Genomic DNA, 24,149 nt, shown 5'->3' on the forward strand with positions numbered 1-24,149 from the left:
ACTGCTCGTTTAATCCTCTGTTGCATGATATATGAAATAATAGAGAAAAAAAAATATTTCCACACATTGTATTACCAGTCATAGAGCACATTGAACAATTCAACACATAATTTACAAAAATTATAATAATAGGGGGTAGATCTAGGTAGGTTATTTTGGTGCAACAACATGCAATAATGGGAATAAAAACAAAATGTGCAGTCTATTTAATGTAACAAAACACATTTTATGAAAGATCTTCAACATCAACTTCATTTAAAAAAAAACATTTGTGCCTAAAAGTAATACAGTTAAATCCAGTTACCATCTTAGTGGGGTTTGTTACCTAGAAGTAACAATGCGCAACAAAGGAATATTATTTTTATGCATTCATTCTCATAAAATTTTCAAAAACTGGATAGAAAACCAATTTGTGTTGTTTAAAACAGACTAAAGAACAAACAACACTGGTGGATCATTCAGTATGTACACAAATCATGGATGAGCCACTTCTTCATCTTAGGTTACTGTGTGTGAAAGGCAAAGAAACAGTTTTTGTCAGGAGTGTGACAGAGAAACACGTCACATTTCATGCACTTGACCTTGATTATGCCATTGCATCCAGGATATTTGCACCTCCCTCTGTTTTCACTGTAGACAGACCAGTGGTCTATGCGGTCCAAGCGGAGTGGGGCCGGGGGTAGAGGTGCAGTTGCGCCGCGTCTTTTTTTCAGGTCTAAACCTGCCTGGACACTCAGAGATGGACGTCCCCTCTTCCTGCAAAGTGTGTCTTTTTAGCAGAGGCAGCTTGCCACCTCAGATTTGAAGTCCATCAATCTCAGCTGCTCCTTTTGTTCCACACCACAACTGGTGGAATCTCTTCTGTAAAGCAGCCAAGCCTCCACCATCGCCACGTCCATCATGTGGAAGAAGAGGCGCAGATACCATTTCTTGGATCGCACTTTGGTGCGATACAGTGCGATAAGGGAATCAAGGAGGTCTACTCCACCCATGCTTTTGTTGTAGATAGACACAATATTTGGCCTTACCACCTCCACCACTTTTTGGGTCTTCTTGTCCCATCTCTTGACCAAGGTTGTGGGGTAGGCTGCTGCATAGGTACTTAGCAAGTGGACTGAACGGTTATCATGCCACTTCACTGCTCTCAGGTTGACGCCCTCAAATTTCGTTTCCTTCTCTTCAAAGGTCCCTCTTCCTTTTTTCTTCATTGTTTTGTCTTCAGTAAAGGTGCAATTGGGCAACCTTGAGGATCTCACTGTTCCAACACTATGGATTTTCATTTTCTCAAGTTGGACTTGTAGGTCGATGCTGCAGAACCAGTTATCAAAAAACAACTTGAAGGACTGGTTGGTGGGAATGACTGAACACAGCTTTAGAACAATGTTGCCACTGGCACCAATGTCTGGCTTCCCTTCAGCTCGAGTGATGGTTCCAGTGTAGACCTCAAAGTTGTGAATGATGCTATGGCAGTCAGCAAGGATAAATATTTTATACCCCCAGCGTTTTTTTTTTTTTTTTGGATTGTATGATTTTAAACTGCTTTTCCCTTTGAACGGCACAATCTGTTCATCAGCACAGAGCATCTCATGCATTGGAACAGTATTGAAGCTCTTCTTCAGAGCTGTCAGGAGAGGACGAATTTTGAAGAGTGCATCATGCCCAGGCTGACCTGCTGGGATGTGGTTTTCATTGTTGCTGAAGTGGAGGTATCTCTTGATGGTCTCCCAGCGATTCACTGACATAGTGTTGGCAATGCAGTCCACCCTTGCAGCTGTGCTCCAGTACAATCGTGTTTTTGGAAAGTTGAAGACTGCCATGTACTGTGCAATGCCAATGAACCGCTCAATCTCTTTTAAAGTAATGTTAAGCGGCTTATTTATGTCACACTGGCTGGCATACAAGTTGCTCTGTGTGACGATGTTTTCAATTGCATCTTCTATCAGGTTTCTGAAGTAGTCAATTTGTGCTTTTACCTCTGTGGCCTGAGGAAGACTGATTTTCAACTGGGGGACAGGGGGTATACTTTTTCGGCCAGTTTTCCATGTGAGATTCAGGTCCTTAGCTTTTATGTATGCTTGTTCCTCTTCGTCCTCTTCCAGCTCTCCATCTCTTTCTTCAGCATCTCTATCTGGTGGTATCAATAAGCACATAGCAATAAACACATCAATAGGTATCAATAAGCACATAACAAGCAATAGTTGCCAGCTAGTCTAACTAATCTAACTAATTATCTAATATTACCCTAGTATTATTTCTAATGGCTGGTAATCATTATAGAATGCATTATACATTGCATAAATTATACTTAAACCTAACACTCAACACTCCATTACCTGACTCATCACTTTCTCCCTCATTGATAGGTCTTTCCTCCTCATTTTCCTCATCACTACCATCTAACTCATCCTCACTTTCATCATGTGGAACAACCAAAACAGTGTCCACTGCCTGACTCCTCTTTCTGCCATAGAATGGTATGTTCATTGTCACTGAAAAAGATAATTACACAATTATTATATGTATCTGGAAATATTGGAGGCAGATTGAACATTTGGTGTGCACACACGCGCACACACACACACACACACACACACACACACACACACATCTGAGCTTACAAAGCTACAAATTCTAGGCTATGCCTATGCATACTTATAGCTAAACTGTCATCATAAATATTGTTATTGTTATTTAGTATTTAAAAAAAACAAGGCAAATACTGACAAATACTTTAATAAGTCTTTGTATCCTTCCATCTGTGTGAAATGTTATATTGCTGATAATATTGTATTGCTAACTAGCATGAAAACAGGGAATTCTCATTCCACTGTTGCATATTGTTGCTTTGAGGCAACATGGCTATTTTACCCATTTACAAAAGAAATATTCAATGAAAACATAATCAACAGAGTGAAATTAAATCAGAACTTACCCAAAATTGTGAAAAAAAATTTTTTTCATGGAAATCCTAAGGAAAATGTCACTTTTTCAAAGTTTTGTGGAGCTGAAAAACATGGCTGCTGCATGTGAGTGCAGGTGAGAAAAAGACATTGAAAAGGGGTTGGACAAGTCATTTGATCAAATACAAGCATTCTATTGGCTTTTCATACTTCCTCCAGATTAAAATAAGCTTTTTTTTTTGGTGTATGATTTTGTAAGCCTGAGAATATGAGGGAAAATGGGTATGTTACCCTGAAGCAACACTATGCAATAGAGGTTCTTTTTATGTCTCTCAATCACATTCAAGTTGTGATTTGTCCAAAACTTTTATTTAGCTTCTTTTGAGCCATTCAGCAGAGGACTTACTCCTATGTGTTGGATCTTTGTCTAGCTGTATAATCCAGTTGTGTTTGAGCTTCACTCATGGACTGATGACCAGATGTTCTCCTTTAGGATTTTCTGGTAGGGAGCAAGTCTATGGAGCCAGAAATATGCCAAAACAATTTGAATTGTGTAAATTTGAAATATTAGATGTTTGAATTATAATTGTGATTTTTGCCAAATTTAATATTACGTTGTATTTTAAATAGTTTTTAATTTTTTTAAACTCCAATCCTGGACATTTTATATTTAACCAAATTGAATTGAGTTTTTTTATGGCACAATTTTATAAATCTGTATTTTCAAACAGCACATTTTTGGTTCTGAATTCTTACACTGTAAATATCCCGTTTTAAAAAATATGGAGAAGAAATTCAGAACACAAATTCAGATCTACAGAAAGTGGGTCAGAGGTCAAGCGTTCCACAGGGAAGAGTAGAGGGTCTCGGAAAAGTCGAACGGAGCATTTTGGCCAATTACAGCTCGAGGTGCAATAATTCTCTGGTGCAAGCGTGATTCAAAAGGTCGCCATTCTGACCATGAAGTGGTTCTTAAACTTTTATGATTAATATTTTTATGGTTAGCACATTCTCCGCATATGAGACATTTGTCTGAGCGGTCTCTGGTATTTGTTTTAGTATAAAGTATATTTAGTATGAAAGTGATTAGTAAGAGTAAGCATCACATATAACTCAATAATTCATGTAATTCTGCTTCTGTGATCGGACTCCACATCAGATCCAAGTCGGATGTTATTTCAAACACTTGTTGGTGTTTGTAAGTGAGTTTTGAGCTCAAGACTTGAACATCAGGAATGATCGTTCAGATGTGTGTGATTTAGCATGCGTGATTACAATATACGATTCATTTCATGTAGCTTATTGTAAGGCATTTAATGGCTAATTTACACACCGAACTCCAACAAACGTTACAAACACATTATGACTGTCATTCTCACATGTGCACATATTGATGTTCAGTCATTATGCCATTTATTTTTAGTTTGAGTCCGAATCATTTTAAACTGAACATTTCACGTGTTCTTGTCATAAATCTTCAAAGCTGCAAAATAAGTTTAAACAAGCAGCATAAAAAGGTTAGATTTTGGGTAATGTTGATTATTGGTTGGTATTTCAATGCAAAAATCTGTCTTATTCACTACCCAAACTAATCTAGTTCAGGCGCTGTCAGATCTGATATTGCACTGCGTCTTGAGTATTTAAATGAGGTAATTTTCCCCTTTCACACATGCAACCAGGTAAATTACAGGAAAATTGTTGGGTTGCCTTTACTGGTAAATGTGCTGTTCACACATACCATCAAAATGAACATGTAAATGTACTAATGATACTACTTCTCATTAAGGGAAATGGCCAGAGCTAAATTGACCAATTATTTTCAAAAAGGGTCGTGTTCACACGTGACCTAACCTGAAAATACAGTCAATTGTCTGGAAAAGGCTGTATGTGTGAAAGGGGCTATTGTCACTCCTGTTTAAAGGCTTGTTATAGATTGCGCTTCACAACATTTGTGCCGTTGTCTGATCTGCATAATTCCTTTAGTGAATATTAGTTTGGGTTTATGGGGCCGCCTGGATGAGTGCGAACATCAGCTGCATCCATGTTGATGTTTTGTTTTCTCACAACTGTCATAATGGCCAGAGAAATATTTACAAAAAGATCTTGGTGCAGCTTTTTAATGACTTCATTTTCGTTGTTTTTAGACATGCAAGTGAACACACATGAACCAACTGATAACCAGATTCTAAACACAAAATGACAGATACTGCAGCAGTTGTATGTATATGGTTTCTCATCTCGCAGTACCAGAAATGTACAATTTGAATTCAGCTGGGCATCACATTCACTTTTCAGGGTTCTCCTAAAAAGTTTCCATTTGTTGTTCACTTGTATTTTATGATCGCATGATTTATCTTAGATTCATCTTTTACATCTCAAAAATCTTTTAACAACAGTGTGTAACATTGTTATATTCACTGTAACAGCTACACTGTGTAATAAGTTAAATGTAATGTTCATAATATAAATAGTTGAAGTCAGAAGTTTCATTAAAATGCATTTTTAACCACTCCACAGATTTCAGATTAGCAAACTATAGTTTTGGAAAGTCATTCTGGACATCTACTTTGTGCACGAGTAATTTTTCCAACAATTGTTTATAGACAGATTGTTTCACTTTTAATGGATTATATCACAATTCCAGTGGGTCAGAAGTTTACATACACTTAGTTAACTGTGCCTTTAAGCAGCTTCTGATAGGAGGTGTTCTGAATTGGAGGTGTACTAGTAGATGTATTTTAAGTCCACCTTCAAACTTAGTGCCTCTTTGCTTGACATCATGGGTAAATCAAAAGAAATCAGCCAAGACCTCAGAAAACTATTTGTGGACCTCCACAACTCTGGTTCATGCTTGGGAGCAATTTCCGAATGCCTGAAGGTGCCACGTTCATCTGTACAAACAATAGTACACAAGTATAAACCCCATGTGACACATTCGGTCTCCTAGAGATGAACATAGTTTGGTGGAAAAAGTGCAAATCAATCCCAGAACAACAGCAAAGGACTTTGTGAAGATGCTGGTGGAAACAGGTAGATGAGTATCTATATCCACAGTAAAACGAGACCATTATCGAGATAACCTGAAAGGCTGCTCAGCAATGAAGAAACCACTGCTCCAAAACCACCATAATAAAGCCAGACTACAGTTTGCAAGTGCACATGGCGACAAAGATCTGACTTTTGGAGAAATCTCCTCTGGTCTGATGAAACAACATGACCATAATAACCATCGTTATGTTTGGAGGAAAAAGGATGAGGCTTGCAAGCCGAAGAACACCATCCCAACTGTGAAGCATGGGGGGCAGCATCATGTTGTGAGGGTGCTTTGCTGCAGGAGGAACTGGTGCACTTCACAAAATAGATGATAGATGATATCATGAGTAAGGCACATTATGTGGATATATTGAAGCAATATCTCATGATATCAGTCAGGAAGTTAAAGCTCGGGGTCATTGTCCATTTGGAAGACCCATTTGCGACCAAGCAACGAAAATCAGTGGGCTGAACTGAAAAAGCATGTGTGATCAAGGAGGACTACAAACCTGACTCAGTTACACCAGTTCTGTCTGGAGGAATGGGACAAAATTCCAGCAACTTATTAAGAGAAGCTTGTGGAAGGATCCCCAAAACATTTGACCCAAGTTAAACAATTTAAAGGCAATGCTACCAAATACTAACAAAGTGTATGTTCACTTCTGACCCACTGGGAATGTGATGAAACAAATAACAGCTGAAATAAATCATTCTCTACTATTATTCTACATTTCACATTCTTAAAATACTTTTTATATTGCTAAATTTAAGTTTATTACATTAGAGAAATATTAGGTTACGTTTTTATCTATAATATTTTATTAAAAATGTAATAATTGTGTAAATGGGACCTGCTCCATCATTTTGAGTTGCTTTGACCCAGAAACACATTTTGAGCTTCATGGACTGAATTAAAAAATGAATGTTTCAGCTTTATTATTATATAATTAAGTTTCTAATCATTAATATCCTCTTCAGTGTCTTTGGCTCATGTATAAATACAAACATAAATATATAACTGTGATTGTAAGAGCCATAATTTGAATAATTAAAATGTAACACTAAAAGGTACAAACATTTCAGTAGATATTTAAATTAGTTTGTTTATGTTATCTAAGTCAAGCAGTTCCCGCTGTTTATTATAAAATGGTTTTCCCCGTTTATGTATTGGTCTGTCTTAATGCCTTTAAGATTGGCATTTCCTGAATGATTGGCACCTTTCCTTAAGAACGTAAGAAAGACGGAACAACACAGTTTTTGACCGGAGTTTATCGAAGTTTATTTTTGTTCCTGTTAATTGTGCAAGAATTTTCAGTAAATGATTGAAATTCAATGAAGACCCGAGTCAATTCTTTGCTCATGAAGAAACGAGACAGTAACGAAGGATTATTGCTACTACATTGATTATTATTATAATTAGTGGGATACTCGAGTATTCACAGCGCTTCACTTTTTCCACATTTTGTTATGTTACAGTCTTATTCCAAATGGATTAAATTAATTATTTTGCTCACAATTCTACAAACAATACCCCATAATGACAACATGAAGTTTGTTTGAAATATTTGCAAATTTATTAAAAAGAAATAAAATCACATACACAAGTATTCACAGCCGTTGCCATGACACTCAAAATTGAGCTCATGTGCTTCCTGTTTCCACTGATCATCCTTGAGATGTTTCTATAACTTGATTGGAGTCCACCTGTGGTAAATTCAGTTGATTGGACATGATTTGGAAAGGCACACACCTGTCTATATAAGGTCCCACAGATAACAGTGCATGTCAGAGCACAAACCAAGCCATGAAGTCCAAGGAATTGTCTGTAGACCTCTGAGACAGGATTGTATGGAGGCACAGATCTGGGGAAGGATACAGAACAATGTCTGCAGCATTGAAAAACAGGACGACAACCCCAAGCACACAGCCAAGATAACAAAGGAGTGGCTGCGGGACAACTCTGTGAATGTCCTTGTCTTGAACCCGATTGAACATCTCTGGTGAGGTCTGAAAATGGCTGTGCACCAACGCTCCCCATCCAACCTGATGGAGCTTGAGAGGTCCTGCAAAGAAGAATGGGAGAAACTGCCCAAAAATATGTGTGCCAAGCTTGTAGCATCATACACAAAAAGACTTGAGGCTGTAATTGGTGCCAAATGTGCTTCAACAAAGTATTGAGCAAAGGCTGTGAATACTTATGTACATTTTATTTATTTTAATAAATTTGTAAAGATTTCAAAAACTTCTTTCATGTTGTCATTATGGGGTATTGTTTGTCGAATTGAGGAGAAAAATGAATTTACTCCATTTTGGAATAAGGCTGAAACATAACAAAATGTGGATTAAGTGAAGCGCTGTGAATACTTTCCAGATGCACTTTATTTATATATTTAAATATATATGCATATTAGTAGTAGAGCTGGGTGATATTTTTCAGCAAGTTGACTATATTCGATATCTCGATAATTATGTATTTGCTCTAAAATGGCTCAAAAGTGTTTTACTAAGAACATTTAATATAGACGACCAATTAAAACAAACTATTGGCAGACAAACAGTCCAATATCAGTCAATCTCTCATGTGTATATATATATATATATATATATATATATATATATATATATATATATATAATGGTACATAAACTAGTTTTAATGTGATTTTCAGTATGTGGAAAACAGGTATTGAGTATTTTAAAGTTGTATGTAGTCTCCCCTGTTTTACTGATAATCAATATTCAGCTAATTAAGAGTCTGTGATATATGATTTATTTTTAAATGGTTTGTTTTGGTTTTGGGGATACTGTATTAATTTGATATGTTCAGGTCTTGGAAAAAGTCTTAAATTTGAAACTCTTTAGCAACCTTGTTAAAGCAAGAGGAGTTTTAAAAGTGTGAAAGAGATTTTGAGAGCTGCGGTGGAGGGAAAGATTATCAGAAAATAAACATTTAAATGTTGGTCTGTTTCTCACACAGAACTATTGTATGATTTATACTGGGATAACACACAAGTCTTGCACAATTTTAGTCCAAAAAAATCAAACGCTGATACATGACTGTATTTAATATCTATACAGAGTATTAATCTGTTTAAATGTTTTGAAAATAACCAACAATTATTCACATTGTGACATCAAATAACTAATTTCAGAGAAACTTAATCAGAGGAAAGATAAAGATTTGTTGATGAATTCATCTTAACATGGAGAAGGCTCTCTTTTTAATATTAATTTATTAAAGACTTCATCATTGGAACGTCGGCACGTACTGATTAATATTCATGAGCTCTTCTCCATAGTGGGTTTCGTAATTTGCGGGAGAAAAAAAACGGTTCAGGTGGATTTTTACACGGTTTGGTGCAAGACAAGCGACACCTGTGAGTATCTAAACATTTAAAACTTGTAATTTGATTATTTAGACTACTTTTATGTACTTAAATGCTTGTAGTCCCGTAAACTAGGATTAATCCGTCGAAAATGTTTTAAGTACAACGTTAATACATCAATTTAGAGCTTTTTCATTGTTTTTTGGCCGTTGTTAATCAGTGTAGGCTAATCTGAGACAACCGTCCAATTTGAGGCGTTTAAATGAGAAAATAAAGACATTTCTCACGTGAACTGTGTCCGTTAAATACACCGATGGATGAAGTCAGTCACAATCAAATCAGATCAAACTTATTCAACGGGTTGCTGATATTTAACGCTCATTCAAGGATTTGCAAACACCAGTTTGTGCTGATTTCCCGCTTTATTGTTTCAGTGTAGATCTGTCAAGATTGATGGCGCTAAAATGTTTGTTGAAATAGTCGTTGAAAGGGTTTGCAGCTTTTCTCGTCGTCAGTGATTGTAGTTTGATGTCGCAGACGGACTTGCAGTTCCACATTTCACCACATGAGGGCGTCAAAGGAAATAAATGTGGCAAAAGCTTCATTTTCTCCTGTTGTTTTGTGAATCTGGTGTCAGAACATGAGCAGAGAGACTTTCCTGTGAAAAGCGGATTATTTTAGGATTATAAAGAGACTCTAAATAGTTTTATTGTCCACAAACTCTGTTCTCGTGTTTGATTGGATGATGGAGAACTCATGATAACAGAGGGAGGAAAAATATCCGCGTATTTTGAAGGTTTTCGGCTTCTTATTGACGAGAATCTCAAAACTCTTCACACAGTCTCTGAGTGGGGCTTTAATTTTGAAGTTTGTATTTGTAAGTAGTTTATAGTTTGAAATGGTCTGATATTATTATGAATGAGACCGTCAGTGAGATCTGTAGTTGTCTGAATGACTCCCTTTGCTCGGATCCTTATTTCGGTATCGCTTCTCGGCCTTTTGGCTAAGATCAAGTGTAGTATCTGTTCTTATCAGTTTAATATCTGATACGTCCCCTATCCGGGGACCATATATTAAATTGATTTTTGGATCAGGGAGATGGAATAGGGGCTTGCTCCGTCCACTCCACGCATCGACCTGGTATTGCAGTATCTCCAGGAACGGTGCACCCCCCTAAAACTGTCAAGAAAAGAACTGAATAATTGTGTATATGATGCATTAACTTTGAGTGTAATATTAAATGCTGTCATCAAACTAATATTTAATCCAGTTTGTGTAATAAAATCGTTCAGTCATTTTATTTGCGCTTCAATTAAACATCTCATCTATAACGGACGCGAGATTAAGATCAAAAACATATTTCAGTGTTAAAATATATTCAGCAGTAAAATCTGAAGACACTGGAATCATAAAATGTGCTTCTTTATCTCTGATAACACGAAACAAACGCAATTCTCCCGGCTTGTGTAGCTAATGCGCATGTGCGTTCTCTATTTGATTGACAGGCGATGTCTGTTTCTGAAATGTGATTGGCTCTTTTACCTTTAAGGCGGGACTTCCTTTCTACATCCGTTGACCGTTCCCAATTTCAAAACTAGTCTCTTATGGAGGACCTAATGTGACAATATTACAAATAATTATATATGTGAACAAATGAACAGAATAAAAAAGCACAGAACATGTTAAGAGTTGTTAAAATAGGTTGAAAATACACTCCTTTAAATTCATATTTTTTATTTAATGTCATTTATCTTTCATACATTGTAAATTTTTTATACAGCGATGTTGTTGATTAAACTTGAATGATATCGTTATCGTGTCTCAGGTAATATCATCATAAGTGTCCCAATGTTCAGTGGATGAACACCCTTACCAGTGCCCAAATTCATGTTCAGGATTTACCGATTCATGTTCAGGATTTACCGATTCATGTTCAGGATATACCGATTCATGTTCAGGATTTACCGATTCATGTTCAGGATAAACCGATTCATGTTCAGGGTTTACCGATTCATAGTGAGTTTGGGAGCCGATTGACACACTGTTAATTCTGCTGCAGTGTTATCCAGTAGATTAGTTATCAATAAAGGGTTTCTTAATAGTTAAAATATATTAATTTTCTTTTCCATCTTCTCTGATGAAATGTGTATTTATCCACAGTTTTCCTGAGCAATCACTGGACAGTGCCATGATGATACTAATTGCCTGTTTTCTGTTTCTGGTCTCGAGACACAATGTCAAACTAACCGAGACGAGGGATCCGGATGGAGAACAACAATCATTTAAGTGTTATTCAGGGGTCAAAATTAATTTCTCGCTCACAAGAACTAATAACTAGAATAATCAATGATATCAACATAACTGACCTCAGACCATCCCTTTATGTCATCTACACACTCACATGAGGCACTTTAAACAAAAAAACAGTCGTTTCAACTATAGAGCCACATGTTTTTATGCAACTTCTACAAATGTAATACTGAAGTTGCTGAGACTATACGCTGATACGGGTGAAAACACTGCAGACCGGAAATGGAAAACAGGAGAATCGTGGAACACTTCTGCGTTCAGGAAAATGGAGAATCGAAAAAGTGGTTTTGATGCATCACATATAAGAACAATTTCTAATAATATAAATAATAATTTTCAGTTTTTGGCCCAGTTTTATTTCAGTGCATAATTAAAAAAATAAAAATAAAGTGTACATAGAAATAAATTATATGTGACACAAATGAGTAATTATAATTTATTTATTTAAGTATTATTGTATTTATTTCCACATTTATGCATTTCCTCAAACATTTATTAATGCATTTACTGATTTCTACATGTATTAATTTCTATATGTGTTTGTTTGTATGGTAATGAGGGGGTGTGTTTTCTACTTCAGGCAGAGTAATCGAGCTCCGAGTGCTCCAGAGTGAATCTTACAGGCCTCAGTGACATCTTGTGCTTCACCAAATGAAATTCAAGACTACAGACTTGAAATATATTCACAGGTGAGTGTGAACGTGCTTTTAGAAATGTAATAATGTACCTGTGAACAGATCAAGTCAAAAAGGGAATGAATAATATCTGGTTTCATAGTGCTGTACCTTTATTTTTAGTTTTAGGGTCAGTATCCTTTTACTACTTAATGTGTTTTAGATGTGATAAGTCAAGACCTTTATTTCATTTGCTATTTTTAATGTTGTTAAAACAAACTTCCTCATGTGATTTGTAATAACATAAAAGCTCCAATGATTTTTAAAATATGCCAACTGACAATACACACCAGGCACGGCATTATGGGCCCACCCACTTTTCAACAAGCCCACCCAAAACTTTTCTTCAAACTGTTTTTGTCAAGAATTATAAAAAAAATCGCCAATTAAGCTCATTTGTGCTAAAATAGTCTAAATGTTTAGTTTTAAAAACAATTTTAAGCTGGTTATGTCTATTTTGATGTTTCTGCGCAAGTTCAGCAGACCGTGTTCGGGTTTGTTCCGATCAGAGCATGTGAGCGGAGAGCGCATTTCTGAATATTCCGCTCTGCTCGCTCATTCTGCAGGGTCGCTCGCTCAACCCAGAATGGCCTGCTGGTTCGAACTTCGAAGATATGTGGAATAAGGCCTCCGACTATTCCCCCAGTCGACTAAGCCATTAGTGGACAAATCGCCTCTTTATATTAATGTAATTAGGCTACTAGGGCAGGCTATAGGCTATAGCCTAGTATGGAAGCTTGTTTCCGCCATAGAATAGCCTAAAACATTTTAAAAGATAATTGCGACTTTTTATCTTGCAATTCTGACTTTATTTCTCAGAATTGCGAGATATAAAATCAGAATTGCGTGAAATAAAGCCGCAATTGCGTCTTCTTTTTTTTTACCCATAGTTTATATCTCACAATTTTTCTGACTTTGTAACACGCACTTTATATCATGCAATTCTGCCTTTATATCTCCCAATTGCGTAGGCCTATTATAAAGTCAGAATTGCGAGATATATAAACATGCAATTATGTGAAAAAAGCCAGAATTTCAAGCTATATTTCTCGCACTTTATATCACGCAATTTTGACTTAATAACATAGGCTACAATTGCCACTTTATATCACGTAATTCTGAGATAAAAAGTCAGAATTGTGAGATAAAAAAAATTGCAATTACATTTTTTATTTTTCACTCTGTGGCGGAAACGCTCCAGTTCTCGTGATCGTGCCAGCGCCTTATTACATTGTCTGCTATATATTTGCTTCTTATTTATTAAATACAGGCAATTGGTTGATAAAACATTGATCAAAATTAAGATACAATTTAATACAAAACGAAAAAACTCAATTAAGTGGTCAGAATAATGTTTTACCCACTCCATGTATCCACTGCTTATGCGATAGCACAGAAAATATTAGAAGTTGTCGGACCTTTTGAACTAGACCCTAGCCTTTGTGTTGGTTTTGGGTTTGATGGTGCATCGGTAATGGCTGGGCATAAGGGGGGTGTCCAAGCCATCCTTAAGGGCACCTTTCAAAACGCCATCTACGTGCACTGTCACTCTCATAGGTTAAACCTCGTCCTGTCAGCTGTGGCCCAGACATCGATGGATGCTTCTACTTTTTTCGACACTCTCAACACCTTGCACACCTTCATGTGCGGCAGCGAACGTCATGCCCGTTTCCTTAACGCGCAAAGAGAGATGCGGCCCGATCAGAGGTCATTGGAATTGGAGCGAGCGTGTGACACCAGGTGGGATTCAAGATCAGCCGCAGTGACAAAAGTTTTCATTCTGTATGATGTTATTGTGGAGGTGCTGGCACATATGCGGAAGACGGGGGACAGAGTGAGATTGAGGCACAGTCACTACTTCAGCAGATCAGAACAAAAAAGTTCATATTCCTCCTTGTACTTTTCAAACAATTGTTCAGTAAATCAGACTTCACGTCTAAAAGCCTCCAGTCCATCGACACATCAGTGACAGACACGGTTGATTTGATCGAGAACCTCAAACAAGAACTGACAGACATTCGCTCCGGTGACTCTGCATTCTCAAATATGTTAGCAACAACAAATAAGATGATGGAGGATCATGATGTCGAGAACTGGGATGTCATCAGTTTGCCCCGCTCAAGAAAGCTCCCAGGCCGATTTGAGGGAAGTATTGTCACATGCATGTTGGGGAAATCGACAAAGGGTGAGGAGTGATAGTGACCTGCGCAACATTTCCAACACGCTAATAGACTGCCAGCTTAATGAACCGAACACTCGATTCCACAGTGACACCTATGGTCTCATGGCATCTGCTGCAATCCTGATGTCCCCTAGCCTTGATACAAATGACACCAGCTTGGCCATTATAGCGAACTCTCTCAATGATACAGGGAAGCGCTTCCACTTAACCATATCAGAGTCAGAGCTCGACGTGTTTGTGCAACTCATAGAGAAGAAGAAAAAAAGAGGAGAACATCTCAAAGGTCTTGTAGAAGTGATGGACATATGCAATGGGGACGTTTTCCTGAATATCCATGCTTTCTTAAAAGCTCTGATAACACTGCCAATGACATCTTGTACAGTTGAACGCGTCTTTTCCCGTGTCAACCGGATTAAAACACCAAATAGGAGCACCATGCTTACTTCTCGCCTTATGTCCCTCTGTCTGTTGACCTTTGAGAGAGAGCTTACAGTAACTCTCGACTTCGATGAAATCATTGACATTTTCAAGAGCAAACCCCGCCGACTACTCCTGTAATTTCGGAAAGATCGGTAGTGTAACGCAAAGTTGAGATGTGGCTCAGAGGGGGGTAGAAAAAACTAAAAAAAATAGGTGTCGGAGGGAAAGATGCACGAAAGACGATAGCGTAGCCTATTTTCCCCGTGTTTAGTAAAATTACTCAAATGTCACACTCGTCCACAAATATAAAATGAAATAAAAGAAAGAGTACAACGGTCGGTGGAGCGGTTATCTCCTCACCTTTCAAATCTATTACTGACACGCACATGCGCAGTTCTCATTTTACCTCAGATTAACATAAAAGCACAAAGTGACCGTTACAGTAGCATGCCCTTTCCTACTGCTCTGATAAATAATTTGATTTGCAATGAATGAATATTCTTCTCATACTCTCTCTTCTTCCCTTTCCTTTACGTTTGGCAATCTTTTAAGCCTGTCTGTTAGCGCAAAAACTGTTAGTGTCTTTTACTCAGTTGTTATTTTTTAGCCTGATAATTTTTTGGCTTCTGAAATGTTTTTGTTGTTGTTGTTTTTCTGCAATGCAGATAACTTTGTTCTGATATTGTGATATTATATAGGTTACATTTTAATACATCTTCTCTGTATAATAAGTAAGTCTGTTGTTAATGAAATCGAAAATAAATAAATGGACAGATGACGTTGTTAATGAACAAGTTCTGTTCCCGAGTATTGATTGAAACTGTCGGGCAGTGTTGTTGATCTGTAATGTAGTAGCCTATTGTTGAAAACTTAAAACAATTAATAAGAATTGTGAAATATTCGGCCTCATGTTATACGAGCAGAACTAAACTATGTTTTACAGTCTAAATATAGGCTATTATAGTTTAGATAATTTTTTTATAATATCCCATGAGTCCTAATAAATGCAATTTCAACTATTTCTGAAGTGCTTATTTTATAAAGAACACCGCTTTTTCTTTTATCGGGAAACGCAGCCCAGGTATGATGCGTAATGGAGATTCCAAAGCGCTCTTCTTTGGTCAGAACCAAGGAGAGCGATCGCGGATAGGTCCGTCCTGACTCTATATGCACCGAAACTTTTTAACAATGCAACAAAATATTTAAAGAGCATCAAGCTATTAAAATCTATATTATGTATAGCCTACGTACAGATAATATAGCAGTATATTAGTCAGTAACTTTTATTAGGTTAAACAGTGATTGGATAACGTTTTTAATTTAACGTTTTTAATTTAAGGCCCACCCACAATTGGTCTGGCCCATCCAAACCTGAAATCCTGGCGCCGTGCCTGATACACGCTGTTAAAGTGTTTTTTTGTGGGTTATCTGCACGAATACGATGGTAAGTCAATAAAATTTCATTATTATTGAGGTTGTGCATTAAATCAGTAGGCACAGATTTATCTATTAAAGGAACGATCTACAAATCTGTCGCCATAAATGGCAAAAATCAAAAAATGAGGGCACAGTTAACAGACCTATGAGTCTGATTTGGTGCGATGCAGGATGTGAAGAGAGACCCATGTCCCGGTCCAGCTGACTTCTGACCCTGTCAAACACAAACTCTTGTGTCTGTTGTGATGTGTAATCATTCCACTGAAACCGTGACGGTACAGCGCAGATATCAAAGCGTTTCACACTTCCACCTGTGAGCGACTGCTGTATGTCCTCATCTTGAATAGACGAAAGTGCTTCCTCGTTAATTAACGAAGTTATCTTCCTCATGTATAATATGCACTGAAAGTGGAAAGTTCTTCCTCGTTTATTTAAGTAATCTTCACGTATAATAACCTGAACCCACCGAGCTCATAAAAAGTTCAGCATCTTTTGGAAATTCATGGAAAGACACATATCCAGACGTTTTATATTATTCTGACGTTTTATTAGACATCTTAGTTGGAGGCGCAGCGGTGCCCTACAAGCGATCCAAAAGATGCATGCTAGGGAAACGAGCTGGCGCGCTTGTGCAGCTTCGTCAACACGGCTTTAGTACTCCGCTCCCTCGCCAACAAAATGGATGAACTGCTTCTGCTCACTCAAACAAATAAGGACTGCTCTGTATTTCACAGAAACCTGGCTGAATGAAGCCATCCTGGACAATGCATTTCATCTGTCGTCCTTTCAGCTGTTCATAGGGTACAGCGTTCTGGAATCATCAGGGAAAACGAGAGGGGGTGGAACGTGCTTTTACATCTGTACACCAACTTTCTTTGAAGAAAATGTGCTGTCCTAATTTAGAAGTGCTCTATCAACTGTAAGCCTTTCTACTCACCACTGTTTTTTTTCTGGTGAGTGTGTACATCCCGCCACAAGCATGCATGAACGCAGCATTGCAACAGCTGGCTTATCACATCACACACAGAGAAACAACACCCTGACTCACTTATTACTGGATTACTGGTATTTCTCCTGAAGTACACTATCATCTCCACTCTTTTGAACGTGTTTAGTTCAAGGTTGTGACGGCACCAGACAGCCAGCTGTTCAAACTCCCATCTGTATGCAGACTCGTCACCATCACAGATGAGGCCGATGACCGTGGTGTCATCTGCAATCTTCAGGAGCTTGACAGTGGGATCCTATGCAGTGCAGTCATTTGTGTACAGGGAGAAGAGCAGTGGAGATAGAACGCTTCCCTGAGGAGCACCAGTGCTAACAGTGAGGGACCCAGATGTGACTTTCCCGAGTCTAACTAGCTGCTGTCTATCTGTCAGAAATCTGGTGATCCATAGACAGATTGGGGTGAGCACGGAGAGCTAGGTCAATTTGGTTGAGTGAAGATCGGGCATGATGGTATTGAAGACTGAAGTCCACAAATAGGATCCTTGCATAAGTCCCAGTTCTGTCGAGGTGTTGCAGGATATTATGCTGTCCCATTTTGACATGACAGCATCATCCACAGACCTGTTTGCTAAGTAAGCAAACTGAAGGTGGAGGTCCGGTTATGTCCTTCAGGAAGGCCAAAACTAGTCTCTCAAATGACTTCATGACCACAGTGGTTTTGTTTTTTTGGGGGTCTGGAATGATGGTGGAGCGTTTGAAAAGGCAAGGAACTTCACACTGCTCCAGTGATATACTGAAGTTCTGTGTGAAGTTGGGGCCAGTTGGTCAGCACAGACATTCAGACGGGTGAAATGCATCTGGGCCTGAAGCTTTCCTAGACTTTTGTTTCTGAATGAACCAGCACACATCATCCTCACAGATCATAAGTGCAGATTGAGTAGCAGGAGGGGGAGGAGTGGGGTTCCAGGAGAGGTGTGTGTGTGTGTGTGTGTGTGTGTGTGTGTGTGTGTGTGTGTGTGTGTGTGTGTGAGAAGTGAAGAGCAGGGGAGGGCTGCGAGTCTGGGCATTTCAAACCTGCAGTAAAATAATAAGTTCATCAGCCATTAGTTGACTCTCTACAGAGTAAAGGGGAGGTGTTTTGTACTTGGTGATGCTTTTCAGACGTTTCCACACAGATGCAGAATAGTTGGTTGAAAGCTGGTTTTTCAGATTATCAGAGTAGCTTCTTTTACCCAATCTAATCTCATTTGTCTGTGTTCCAGGCCTGGTTGTACACTATTTTGTCCCCACTTCTGTAAGCATCCTCTTTGGCATGACTAAGTTGCCTAAATATTCCTGTAAACCATGGTTTATTGTCATTGAATGATAAAAATGTCCTGCTGACACAGTTCAACTTGGCCATCGAGTCTGTCCTGTGTACATCTATAACTGTCTGGTTTGGTTCAGCCACCAAATAAATAAAAGGAAACTTCAACAGACAGTCAGGACTGCTGAGAGTATTATTGGCTCTGGCCAGCGCTACAGAGCACTGAGCACCAGGACAACCATGCACAAGAATAGTTTTTACATGAACAATTAAACCGACTTTAGGACTCCCCCATAATAATAATGTAATTAAATGTTTCATATGCACATGTTAATTCACATTTAATTCAATAACTGTACATACCCCTTGCACAAATAAACTCGTGTTTATCGTCGAAGGATTGAGCACTGCGGGGCAGTGGTAGCTCAGCGGTTGAGGCTCAGGGTTACTGACCAGAAGGTTGGGGGTTCAAGCCCTTGAGCAAGGCCCTTAACCCTATCTGCTCCAGGGGCGCCGTATCATGGCTGACCCTGCACTCTGACCCCATATCTGGGATATGTGAAAATGAATACATTTCACTGTATATATGCAAAAAACTGTGTATAATGTGTGTGTGTGTGTGTGTGTGTGTGTGTGTGTGTGTGTGTGTGTGTGTGTGTGTGTGTGTGTGTGTGTGTGTGTGTGTGTGTATATGCATATTAGTAGTTTTTCAGCAAGTTGACTATATTCTAAATGCATCTCGATAATTATGTATTTGCTCTAAAATGGCTCAAAAGTGTTTTACTAAGAATATTTAATATAGACGACCAATTAAAACAAACTATTGGCAGACAAACAGTCCAATATAAGTCAATCTCTCATGTGTTATATATATATATATATAATGGTACATAAACTACTTTTAATGTGATATTCAGTATGTGGAAAACATGTATTGAGTATTTTAAAGTCGTATGTAGTCTCCCCTGTTTTACTGATAATCAATATTCAGCTAATTAAGAGTCTGTGATATGATTTATTTTTAAATGGTTTGTTTTGGTTTTGGGGATACTGTATTAATTTTATATGTTCAGGTCTTGGAAAAAGTCTTAAATTTGATTTTAAAAACTCTTTAGCAACCTTGATAAAGCAAGAAGAGTTTTAAAAGTGTGAAAGAGATTTTGAGAGCTGCGGTGGAGGGAAAGATTATCAGAAAATAAACATTTAAATGTTGGTCTGTTTCTCACACAGAACTATTGTATGATTTGTACTGGGATAACACACAAGTCTTGCACAATTTTAGTCCAAAAAAATCAAACGTTGATACATGACTGTATTTAATATCTATACAGAGTATTAATCTGTTTAAATGTTTTGAAAATAACCAACAATTATTCACATTGTGACATCAAATAACTAATTTCAGAGAAACTTAATCAGAGGAAAGATAAAGATTTGTTGATGAATTCATCTTAACATGGAGAAGGCTCTCTTTTTAATATTAATTTATGAAAGACTTCGTCATTGGACACGTGCCAAGGTACGTCAGCACGTCCTGTTTAATATTCATTAGCTCGCTATTCGCCATAGTGGGTTTCCTAATTTGCAAAAAAGCCTCAATGTTCAGGTGGATTTTTACACGGTTTGGTGCAAGACAAGCGACACCTGTGAGTATCTTCACAATTAAAACTTTCAATTTGATTATTTAGACTACTTTTATGTACTTAAATGCTTGTAGTCCCGTAAACTAGGATTAATCCGTCGAAAATGTTTTAAGAACAACGTTAGTACATCAATTTAGAGCTTTTTGATTGTTTTTTTGGCCGTTGTTAATCAGTGTAGGCTAATCTGAGACAACCGTCCAATTTGAGGCGTTTAAATGAGAAAATAAAGACATTTCTCACGTGAACTGTGTCCGTTAAATACACCGATGGATGAAGTCAGTCACAATCAAATCAGATCAAACTTATTCAACGGGTTGCTGATATTTAACGCTCATTCAAGGATTTGCAAACACCAGTTTGTGCTGATTTCCCGCTTTATTGTTTCAGTGTAGATCTGTCAAGATTGATGGCGCTAAAATGTTTGTTGAAATAGTCGTTGAAAGGGTTTGCAGCTTTTCTCGTCGTCAGTGATTGTAGTTTGATGGCGCAGACGGACTTGCAGTTCCACATTTCACCACATGAGGGCGTCAAAGGAAATAAATGTGGCAAAAGCTTCATTTTCTCCTGTTGTTTTGTGAATCTGGTGTCAGAACATGAGCAGAGAGACTTTCCTGTGAAAAGCGGATTATTTTAGGATTATAAAGAGACTCTGAATAGTTTTATTGTCCACAAACACTGTTCTCGTGTTTGATTGGATGATGGAGAACTCATGATAACAGAGGGAGGAAAAATATCCGCGTATTTTGAAGGTTTTTCGGCTTCTTATTGACGAGAACCTCAAAACTCTTCACACAGTCTCTTGAGTGGGGCTTTAATTTTGAAGTTTGTATTTGTAAGTAGTTTATAGTTTGAAATGGTCTGATATTATTATGAATAAGACCGTCAGTGAGATCTGTAGTTGTCTGAATGACTCCCTTTGCTCGGATCCTTATTTCGGTATCGCTTCTCGGCCTTTTGGCTAAGATCAAGTGTAGTATCTGTTCTTATCAGTTTAATATCTGATACGTCCCCTATCCGGGGACCATATATTAAATTGATTTTTGGATCAGGGAGATGGAATAGGGGCTTGCTCCGTCCACTCCACGCATCGACCTGGTATTGCAGTATCTCCAGGAACGGTGCACCCCCCTAAAACTGTCAAGAAAAGAACTGAATAATTGTGTATATGATGCATTAACTTTGTGTATTTTGAAATAGCTCTCCCTATTTGATTTGTTTTTGGTGTTTTATGCTTGGGTAATACTTTTGTATAATATTTGTATACATATTTATAGTCTCTTTTGTCTACAAGAGTTTGTATGTTGATATTTTTGTTATTGAAAAAAAAAAACTTCGAGTGAAAAATTAAATGCTCATATCAATTTTATTTATATATTTTAAAGTGTAATAAAATCGCACATAAGTTTTATTCTCGCTTCAATTAAACATCTCATCTATAACGGACGCGAGATTAAGATCAAAAACATATTTCAGTGTTAAAATATATTCAGCAGTAAAATCTGAAGACACTGGAATCATAAAATGTGCTTCTTTATCTCTGATAACACTAAACAAACGCAATTCTCCCGGCTTGTGTAGCTAATGCGCATGCGCGTTCTCTAGTTGATTGACAGGCGATATCAGTTTCTGAAATGTGATTGGCTCTTTTACCTTTAAGGCGGGACTTCCTTTCTACATCCGTTGACCGTTCCCAATTTCAAAACTAGTCTCTTATGGAGGACCTAATGTGACAATATTACAAATAAATATAAAGAGTCCAGGATTTTTATTCTGGTGCATCATTAAAAATGTTTTACATATAAATTAACTAGTTATCAAATATGACGTAGTTATACTTTTATTTCCTTAAGAATGATTGTATTGATTTATTTCCACATATATTATTTTCTATACTTATATGTTTATTGATTGATTTATTTGTACATTTGCACATAAATAGGAAGATGGGATAGAATAGGGTTCAAAACAGTGTTACTATGAATGCAAACTTTAATACAGTGAAAAAGACTCTAAAATAAAATATTTGATGCCATGAGTGTACCTTCATTTACTATTATTTTGAATATGGAATATGAAGCAATGTGAAAACAATTTAACATTTGAACTTTTGCTGACCTATTATGCTTCACAGAGTTAATGTGCGCTTCTAAATCACTTGTACCTTTATTAGCAACTGACACACAAGTGCAGCTTTACATGTCATACATTCCCACGGATCTCCACATGGACGAAAGCATGGGAATGTTTTGTGCAAGTAACAAATCACACATCTCTGCACCAGAAAAATCATAGAGACATACGGGTTGACTTATTTCACTCAGTTTGGCAAGTACCCATGATAAGTATCACCCTGGTAACTGCATAGCAACCACATGGGCTTAACCTAGCAACCAAGTAACAAATTATATATCTCTGCACCAGAAAATAGTAGAGGCTACCAGTTTGACTTATTTCACTCATCATGGCAAGTGCCCATGATGAATATCACCCTGGTAACTGCCTCGCAACGAGATGTGGTTACCTTAGCAACCAAGTAACAAATATCATATTTCTGCACCAGAAAATCGTAGAGATTTCCTGGTTGACTAATTTCACTCAGGATGAAAAGTAGCCAAGTATTGTATCTCCCTGGTCATTACCTAGCAACCAGATGGGGTTACCCTAGCAACCAAGTAACAAATCACATATCTCTGCACCAGAACAAATATTTCAGGTTTTGTTCATGGGACTCAGGGTAGCAGGGATCTATCTATCTATCTGATAGACTGAATGGTCGTATAATCTTTAAACTTTGAACTTTTAAAACTACTACTTAAACTTATAACAACTTCAAACTAAAAACCTTCAAACTTTTACAACTACTTCAAACTTTATTGCTATGTTCTCTCAAGCCAACCTAAAGTTTGTCCACAAACATTTCAATCTAGAAATAAATAAATACACGTGGAATTAAAAAAATACAGTAATACAAAAGGAAATAAAGCTAAGTACTAGTTTATGTCTGATATGAAAATGTTTTATTTCGTAGTACACCTTAATTTTTTTTTTACAATTCTTTGCAAATATTTTATTTTTAATATTGTCACTTTAGGTCCTCCATAGTCTGGAGCTCAAAGCTGATTGGTCCGTGTGTGCGGCTCTGTTGTACACTGACTCAAAACATTGCAGCAAGTCACATCGCAATGCATCATCGGTTACATTCCTTGTAAACTGGGTGTAATTGTAAATATTTGTTAATAACATGTAATAACAATGTGTATTAGTCATGAAGTATGTGTATTTGAATGTGTATCACCATCGACGTGAATAGTAGTGAGCAGAATGACTCCTCTGATTGGCTCGCTTTCAATTCATACTTACCTGGCAGGGGAGACACCATGATCATGAAGGTGGTTCACCCAGGGTGAGGCTCAGTCATTGCACTCCGACTGTGCTGACCCCTGCGAATTCCCCAAATGTGGGAATCTCGACTGCATAATTTCTGGTAGTGGGGGACTGCGTTCGCGCTCTCCCCTGATTCTCTGGTTAAAGGCAGATTAAAACAATTAGCATTAGCATATATCAGAGCCTTGTAGGAAGAGAGTTGACAACGGAAGTCATAAATGCTTGATCGTCACGTGTTTCACGTAGACTTCAGATAGTTCCAGGAAGTGCTTTGGCGGGCATGTCAAACTGCTAGAGTGACAGAACTGCGATTTCTGGTAAGTAGTAGTCAATAAATGCATTTATTTTATATATTTATGTAACACACCGACATATGTATGTAGCTTGAGTATGTTGTTACAGCGATGTTGTTCTTTTAAAGATCAAATCAGCTAATATTTGAGGATTACCGTTATTTGCCTCATCTTATTTCAGGCTAGGGTTTCTGTTGCGTTTTTATGTTACCTCATGTTCATTGTTTTCACTAATCTCATGGTAACTAATGTCATATTTATGACTTTTCAGATAGTACAGAGACAGGCTGGTGA

General features: G+C 37.5%; 1 protein-coding gene and 3 non-coding genes across 4 annotated transcripts in view; all 4 read left to right on the plus strand.

The window, feature by feature from the left end:
- LOC127619440 (uncharacterized) overlaps positions 1–24,149 on the plus strand; it is a 41,948-nt gene that overhangs the window by 1,425 nt on the left and 16,374 nt on the right. The window lies entirely within an intron of this gene.
- LOC127620438 (U2 spliceosomal RNA) lies at positions 10,242–10,432 on the plus strand. Its single transcript, XR_007967724.1, has one exon. It is a non-coding gene; the product is annotated as a U2 spliceosomal RNA (small nuclear RNA).
- Positions 21,117–21,307, plus strand: LOC127620439 (U2 spliceosomal RNA). Its single transcript, XR_007967725.1, has one exon. It is a non-coding gene; the product is annotated as a U2 spliceosomal RNA (small nuclear RNA).
- Positions 23,531–23,694, plus strand: LOC127620418 (U1 spliceosomal RNA). Its single transcript, XR_007967707.1, has one exon. It is a non-coding gene; the product is annotated as a U1 spliceosomal RNA (small nuclear RNA).

Source organism: Xyrauchen texanus, chromosome 26 (assembly GCF_025860055.1).
Source record: "Xyrauchen texanus isolate HMW12.3.18 chromosome 26, RBS_HiC_50CHRs, whole genome shotgun sequence".
Taxonomy (NCBI): Eukaryota; Metazoa; Chordata; class Actinopteri; order Cypriniformes; family Catostomidae; genus Xyrauchen; species Xyrauchen texanus.